The 8,923-nt window shown below is 34.2% G+C and overlaps 1 pseudogene; it reads right to left on the bottom strand.

The window, feature by feature from the left end:
- Positions 1-972: 972 nt before the first annotated feature.
- Positions 973-8,593, bottom strand: LOC114385976 (annotated as a pseudogene).
- Between the last annotated feature and the right edge of the window lie 330 nt (positions 8,594-8,923).

An 8,923-nucleotide genomic window follows, 5' to 3' on the forward strand; every position in this document is an offset into this window, starting at 1 on the left:
CATATTATCACAAACTAGAAGTCTAGAACTATAATAACAAAAAAATTTAAAATAGTCTTGAACAAAATACTAAATAAAATAATGTTGAATAATATTACAAAATACTAAAAGTGTATTTTAGGTGAGTTTTACTCTATTTTTAGTTAAGTGAACAAAACACATTAAATCTTAAAAAAATATTACAGAATACATATAGGTTACTTTTTAGGTGGGTCAAGTGGGACAACCCGCTTCACCACGGGTTCACTTGGGTGAGCCGAGTCGCAAATGGGTCATGCCAAATTTTACAACCAAATGCAAAACTCTCTTTTTGGGTTTTGCCCGGACATGTGGGGGGAGAGGTTGGCTCATGAGTTTGGGCTTATTTTGACAGCTTTAAGTAAAACTCATTAAATAAATAGAACTCACAAATTTGTGATTTTTAATAAATTCCAATTAATAATAAAGTGTACGTTTGTGTTCCCAATTTATAATATAGATGTTTAAAGTGTGATAAAATGGAAAATAAAAAATAGTAATGTTACTATAAAACAGCCTTTTCAAAGAATTTCTTTGGTGACAAATTATACGGAACTAACTACAATAAAATTGTTTAACTATATTTATGACTGTAGCTAATAGTTATTTATCATCTGCAATCAGCCCTTGATCAGCTTTTGTACTTCATGCACTCATAGTATAATTAGATTGACTCTGTATAAAAGAATTTCCCCCGAATGCAATGTTTCAACAAACAATTAATCGGTTATAAAAGTGATGGAATCAAATAAGAAAAACAACTAAAGAAAACAGACCAACCTTCCGTTTCTACCATTAGAAAAGTATTATGCTCTAAGAATCTAAATAATCTTATTTTAAAATCCTATCTAGTTTAAACTGCCGCAAATGATAAAACTACCAGACTTGTCTACGACAATTGGTATGTGAGAGCAAGTGATCAACCCATGCAACTATGGTTTAATAAATGTTTCAATTCCATTCTGTAAAAATATGCAGCAAAATTTAATACAACATACACTTTCTATTTCAATATGGTACTTTTTTTTTGTGTGTGTACAATGGCAATGCTGAGGTTTGATTTATGACCTCATGCAAACCAACCAAGCTCTCTCCACTATCCCACTCCTAATGGCTCATTTCCATAATAGTTAAAGCCCATGGAGATGTTTACACTGCTTCATCTTTTACAATAAAATACAGTAGTTTTAATAACAAGAATATGTATCCCGTGTGTCGCATTAAGAAAATTATTACCAGTGTACCTGTACCACGTACCTTATCAGCTAGCAATGTTTTTCCTATTCCAAGATATGTAGGCCGTGTCCCCATAAGGTCTGTCCCAAAGAGGGAGCATAACTTGTAAACAAAACCAGTTCAAAAAATGTATGGGATAATCAATTTCAAAAGATAGATTAGGACCCCATGTTACCTAGGATTTTTCACATGAAGCAACAGGAAGATGATGGAGATCAATATGCAAAAGGCACCAACAAATAAATTGGCAACTCCAAGGAAGTCATTTTTTCCACCCAGCCAGCTTAATGTTGAGAGAACAAGCTTCTTCTTTCCACCATAACTGTAAGTGCTATAGTTATTCTCTAGGTGGACTACTATGACATCATCTACATCCAAATCCTCTTCAATTCTACCATATAACTTTCGGAAGGTAGGGAGAGGAGCAGTCTACATCCAAACTAAGAGATCTTCTTGATCACCAAGCTGAAATATGTTATCAGAATGCATTAGGATCAGAACACAAGAAAATATAATAACAAAATCAGTACATAAAGAAAATTTTAATGAGGAAATGAATAGCTTACAAGTTACAAGGGATGTTAATTCCCTACCCACCAAACACCTAATTTCACTTCAGTTTGACCAACTAGTACTGAATAATAATATTTCACTTGTACGTACACTACATCCTCTATTAGTGCAAGTGTGAAACTGGTTTCAGGCCAAAAGGCAGGGGAAGGGGGGGATAAAGAAAAATTGGCATATGGAGGAACCTACTTAAACGCTACTAAATACTACGTTTGGTCTTATATATAAGAAACAATTCCATAATTCATCAAGACCAATAAAAGTGGTTAGATTGGTTATTTTGTCATAAATTTTAATTTTATTCTAAGACTATCCATACATTAAATGGTTTAAGAGGTGGTTATTTTCCAAATTCAACCAATAAGTATACCCTTATTTTTAGAAATAGCCAGCTGCTGCAGTCATGAAAGAGAAGTGCATCCCCAACTATCTTGGCACCCACTACCTCTACCATCCTCAGCTGACTAAGATTATATAAATGAACCAAAAAAGATAAAACAAAAAAACATGGGGGGACTATACCAAAACCCATGGAAGAAGTAGATATCAACAAAATCTATAGCTAGGATGACCTAATCCATTGTAGATATAGTCAGCTATACAAAAAGGGGGGATGGAATTCCACCAAGTAAAAGAGTTAAGTGTGAGACCATGGTTGGCAAGCTTATCTGCCACCTATTTCTGATAGGCCAAAGAACAAGAGACGGTCTGAAAAGGATTGGACGACCAAGATAGAGTCGCATTCAAGCCAAACCTTTTCTCCAAGCAGTTTCAATAGAAAAAATGGCACCCCATAATTCCACAACTAAAGATGAGGAAGAGCCTATATTGAAAGCAAAGCTTCCCAAACCTCTCCATGCGTGATCCCAGAATAAGCCCCCTCACGCTGTCGGGCCAAGATGACCACGCACCGCGCCATCAGAATTGGCTTTGACCTAACCACGGAGGGGCGGGTACCAAGTAATCTCACAAATAACAGGAGCTCTAGGAGCATGATACAAAATGGCAAAATTCTTTAGAACCACAAACTCCTGAATGGAGGACTGCATAGTGCTTTTAGTGTAGTTGCCTGTGATTGTTATGCAGCATGAGGGAAATAAACATGATAATAATAACCCTTTTTATCTTTAAACTATCGGTAATAAGCATCTTTTAGGTTTAATTACACTTTTGGTCTCCCTTAGTCCCCTTATTTTTTTCTCTACTGCCATGTCAGCAATCTTGTTAAATATTGGATGTCAAATAGATGAATAAAAGGGAAAGGCATTGCAATGTAGGTCACTAAAAGATATTTCAAATCCAAATAAGGAAATTGATCACAGGAAGAAAGGATGACAATAGGACTTGATAAGCAATTCAAAAGCTTCAAACATACAGGAATACTTGGATCCAGCTTTCCACCCCCAATTAAAGTCCCATTCTGAAAATTAAATGGGTAAACATGCTTTCCAAAATTTGTGATCACGATCACTCTTCCACGCAATATTCTTCCTATTGACCTTCAATTCTGATGAGTTGCGACTGAACGTATATGTATCATTGAACAGACTCCATGCCATCAGCCCACAAGGTACAATTGGGAGATCGTGTGAGGACTCTAAAGGTTTACAAGAACTGGTGTCATTGCATTCAAGTCCATGTAAGAGGTGCAGGTTACTTCTACTTTTGGCATACCCGAACAAATTTTGAAGATTTGAATAAACAATGGAGAAATAAAATCATAGTTGAAAGTAAATCAGGCAATATTCATGATTTTGGTGGAAAGGAATGAAGCACCAATAAAGAAAAACATTTTACTGTATAGACTCTAATTTAAGAGACCTATACTGGACCTCAAATTCATCTGCCTAGAGTACAATACATTAAATTCAAAGACAAATCATCGATATAAACAGCAATAATTTTAAAAATTTAGCAATGGGAGGGATGACCTGTTCAAATAATTAATAACCAAGAAAACAGTGTAAAAAGCACCTTAAATTTTGTGCCTTTTGCAAGTAGGCATCTTCAACTTTTACTTCAGCCCAATCAATCCTTAAACTCCAGTTAATGTTACAAAAGTCATTTCATTAATTGTGAGTTAACGAACATCGAAAAAGTGTTGACCATTGATTGTAAAAAAATCTAAACCATTGATTCTTACTAAATTTAAACCATTGATTCATATTTTATTTTTCAAAAGAAAAACATATTAACTTTAGCATTTCTTAATTTAGAAAATAAAAACAAAAAATAGCCAGAGCAGAACATATATGTCTTCTTGAAAACAAGAACATCAAAATCCAAGTTTTGATTAGAAACATGAACAAAAGCTATATTATAAAGAAGTACCATCCAGTTACTGGTACTATGTTCAATCAGATGCTGAACTTCAACAGGCCCCACAACTGTATGGCTGATCTTGCTGTAAAAGACATATACAGTTATTCAACCATTTAGGAACCAATTAATGCCAATCAATTTTGAAAGAAAAAGATTAAGGAAAGGCAGACACTTTATTAATGGAATGGTAGTTGTTCACATTGACTTTCACTTTTGGGGTTGATGAATAGAGTGTATTTTTTATGCTCTGGATGGAAAAGTTTTAAGGGATTGTTTTAATTGTTAACAAAAAAGCAGTAAGTTGCCACTTGCTTCCATAGTGGATTGAATTTAAGTATTTAAAGAATTTCTAGGATTTCCTAAATTTGTCAATCTATTATGCTGTGGGCTATGATTTTCCTGATGCCATACAAGAAAATTGAGCAGCCAAATAGAATCAATGGATTCTTCTGACTTTCAAAGGGATAAAAATTGGTCTCTCAATCATGATATCAACAAGCTAAGTTTGTAATGTTGCTTGGATCATGCTGTTTTTGTTTTCAGAACATAAAGCATGTTATGTTCTGCCTTTTTTTTACTATTTTTTCATTTAAGAAGTTGGAAAAAATAAAGAAAATATAATATAAATCTTTTGGGGAGGAAATGAATTAATGCTTTAGATTTAGTACATTCACAGGGAAGGCCCTACTTCAATATTAGTGGGAGTTTATGGACTAATTGAGACAAAGTAAAAGTTGAAGGTGGCTATTTGCAGAAGGCATAATTATGAATTTTTCTCAATAATTAGTAGGGATAGAAAATCAAACTTGAGGTTGAGGGGATAAATACAGAATTGCTTTGGAGAAATGTCAATAAGTTCAAATACAACCTAAGAAAAGTGTTAAAGAGCAAATAGATTTGATGAAAGCAAGAAAACCAACTTGGTTCATAACAGGGCATACGTTCAGGTTTGCTCAATTGAATATACTCATTACTCAATAAATTATTTCCAACAATGAGGACCAGTACATGATATAAAAATGGCTAGTGTATTGACCAAAACACAAACAAATAAATAAACGGCGATAAATATGAAAGAGAAAGTATAAATAGATAAAAGCTTAAGAAAGAGAAAGTATAAATAGATAAAAGCTTAAGAAAAGCGATGATTTTGTGTCCTTGACAAATACTACTCCGGACCTAAATATAAACAAAATTAACTAACTTTTATGCTAATTAAGTTAGTAAATATCATTTAATTCCACTAATTACATTTAAGAAATAAACTTTTTTCCTAAAATACCCTTCAATGGAACCTGGACAAAAAGAGTCATTGAAAATAGAATCTGAATTAATTGAAGGGTATTTTTGAGATAGTATCATTAAATAGGGTGGAAGTAGTTAGAATTTACTTATATGTGTCAAAAAAGGTTTTTTTTTTGTTGCTTAAAATTGATCCGGAGGGAGTAATACTTATTCTAAGGACTTCATCATTGTATTTGAAAAGAACAATATAAAGAATCCCTACCGTCGGTGGTTCTGGTAATAGTTATCAAGTTGATAATAGATATAAATTGGTGCTTTCATTGGCTTAAGTACCTAAAAAAAATTGTAAACATAATCAAGAGACAGTAAAAAGATCAGCGTTATCAGTAATTCTTTTGGCAAGATATTAGCATTTTAATTCCAAAATTATTTATTATAACTAAATGAGGGAGGACAAAGCATGCAAAGAATGTTATGAAAGTGAAGTAACAGTAGAACAGCATGAAAGAAAATATCATATAATGCCATGTCCTTTTGAACAATGCCAAAACCCATCACCATCTACTACCAGACATGATTTTCTTGGTTCATAATATCAACATCAGCACATATAATATTCTCTTGAAGGGTGGAAGATTCTTCACAGACTGTAATAACAAGATGCACATGGAAAACAGATAACTAGCTCCATTTTAAGTAGACAAGCTCTGCACCACTCTAAGGGTCCATTTGGTAGAGAGGAAGGAAATATAGTAGATTGAAATAGAAAAGGTGAATGGGAATAGGTGAGAAATAAAGTGGAAATTAAAGATGTTTGGCCGAAGAGAAATACAAAAGAAATAAGGAAACAAATAAAGAGATGAATGAAAATAGGTGAGAAATAGTGTGGAAAAATACTAGTGGACCCACCCCATTTCCACTCTATTTTCATTCAACAAACAACCAACATTATTTCCACTCTCCCCACCCTATTTCCATGTTGCCAAACAGGGCATACAAGATCACACTATGCCACTTTGGAAAGTATAAGGGTATGTTACTGAAGGGGTTTGTGAATCCTGAGGCAACTTTCAAAGATGTTTAAGGGGAACCCAACCAATCATTCAAATGGAAGATTAAGGAATTAAGTGCCACCGATCTATTTAATTCAAAATTACTGAATACTAAAGCAACAATCAATAAATGATGTAATTAATCTAAAATTGAACTATCACCTTTAAGAATCGTGAACAGTTTTTGGAGATTTAGTCATCTTTAATATATGTGACCTTGTTACTTCTAAATTCTTCAGGTACACAGTCAATGTGATACCTATCCACAATTTCAAAAACCTACAAATCCATAGGTCAAATAAATATTGTAGAAAGCATGGGGATTTAGAAGGGAGAAAGGAAAAAGATTCAGTGAATAATATCAACAAAGTAGAAATTATTTATGCACTATTTGAGGCACGAAGTGCAACAAGTCCTACAGGAATGAAAATGAAACCCATCAATAGCAATGTAGCAATGACCTGCATAGAAATTGATTGAGATTTAATGCATGCATTTGATAGAATAAGGTGTCAACTGTCATGAAATATTCAAGTATGTCAAAGAACTAACTGCTGCAGGTGTAAGCGCAGGTTTACATGCTGGAAGGTTCTGCTGTGTAAACTGATAGAACACTGCAAAATCACCACAGTGGCACTCAGTACAAGTATCATTATGAAAAGAAAAGGGGAAACAAAAGAAATAAAAGAGTTCAATACAAAGACATGTGTCTAAAGAAAAAACATGTAATTAAATTTCAATGTGTTGGAGAATTCTGACTTACTTCCTAGTCTAAGGCTTCAACATCATAACAAGTTTTTTTTTTTCTAATAGAAAGTCAAGTTTCAACAAGAGAAAATGTATGAAATGCATGACATATAACAAAAATAGATTGCCCAATTCCTTATGTATTACTTATTAGGTCACCTTAATGTGACAATAAAAAAGATAAGTTAGGTTGTAGCATTTGCAGAAAAACAATAAATATGAATTTTTTTTAAGTACTGAAATAAATTGCTAATAGACTAATTAGAAATAAATAAATAAAAAACAACCATTCTGTCACATCTACAACTATATGTTTGAAATAGTGTCAGTCAAATATGTTGGAAATAATCATACTTAATGTACTTAGGAAATAGAAGATTCATGCAATCACATGATAAAATCTATTTATTGTTCATGGGTATTTGTGCATGAGAAGTTGCATTAGCCTAGGAAATAGTCTCCACTAGAGCTTTTTTTTTTTTATCAGCCAAAATAAATATATATGTATCTTAAATGAGTACCAGAGGTACTAAAAGGTACAAGATTGAGATTACAATTCTGTTGTATTTGAATTCATCCAACTGTTTGATCCACCCCAGAATGGGGGCCTCATAATAGAACCTATTACAAGTATTTGCCCTGCACTCCTAATGTCAGCTACATCTAAAACCGTGTGTAAGATTTGAAGACCACTGATTATAATGAGTGTTGAAATCCTTCTCTAAATATTTCATCCAACTCCATACCAAAAACAATGCCTCCTCCATCATTCTATTTGCGTCGAAATTGTTATTGGAGAAAACTATATTATTTATGTGCTTCCATATGGTCCAAGTTAATGCTATCCACCACCATTTCCATCTAAACGCAGCCATTCCTTCAATGATTTGAGACACGTGCTGAATAAAATGTTGTCTTGGGTGATATGGGAAGACACTCACCAAATTCACCCAAGACAACGATTCCCACCATACCAGAATTATTTTCTGGCAGTGAAAAAACAAATGTGTTGCGCTCTCCTCCACACTTCTGCAAAAGGGACATAAATAATCCTGCAGCTCAATCTGCTTCTTCCTCAGGTTGTCTCTGGTTGGTAGCCTATCCTTGAGTAGTCTCCAAGCAAACACAACCGCTTTAGATGGAACTTTGAGCTTCCATAATTCCTTGAACTCTTCCCCCTGGGCCTCCACAGGTACGTGCTGTCTAAGCACACTGTATGCGCTCTTAACTGAGTACTGCCCAATTGGGTCAGGTACCCACACCCACTGGTCACCAATGAGAGGTCTAATTCTGAGCCCCTCCACTTCTTGAATAAATGAAATTGTTAGCTCTATCTCACTATCGAACAATGGTCTTCGCCATTTAAAATCCCATTCCCAACCTGTGTCTTTGTGAATTCCCATGTTTTGAATTAATTGATTTTGCTTATCTGATATGGTGTATAGCCGAGGATACTTCTCTAATAATTGATTCCCACCTCCTATCCATGTATCCTCCCGAAATTCAAATTGATCCCTACACCCAACCTGCCATATTATCGAACTATTCAAAAGCTTCCCCTACTGTGGATGTTGACATAATTTCTTCAAATCCCTCCACGACATAGATTCATTAGTAGCTCTCGGTTCTTCATTTAGCCTCCTCCATCCATCATACTTTGAGTCGAGCACCCTTGCCCACATTTCCCCCTGCCTCTCAAATAGTCTCCATTTCCATTTGCCCATAAGTTATAC

This window comes from Glycine soja, chromosome 15, assembly GCF_004193775.1.
Source record: "Glycine soja cultivar W05 chromosome 15, ASM419377v2, whole genome shotgun sequence".
In the NCBI taxonomy this organism is placed as follows: domain Eukaryota; kingdom Viridiplantae; phylum Streptophyta; class Magnoliopsida; order Fabales; family Fabaceae; genus Glycine; species Glycine soja.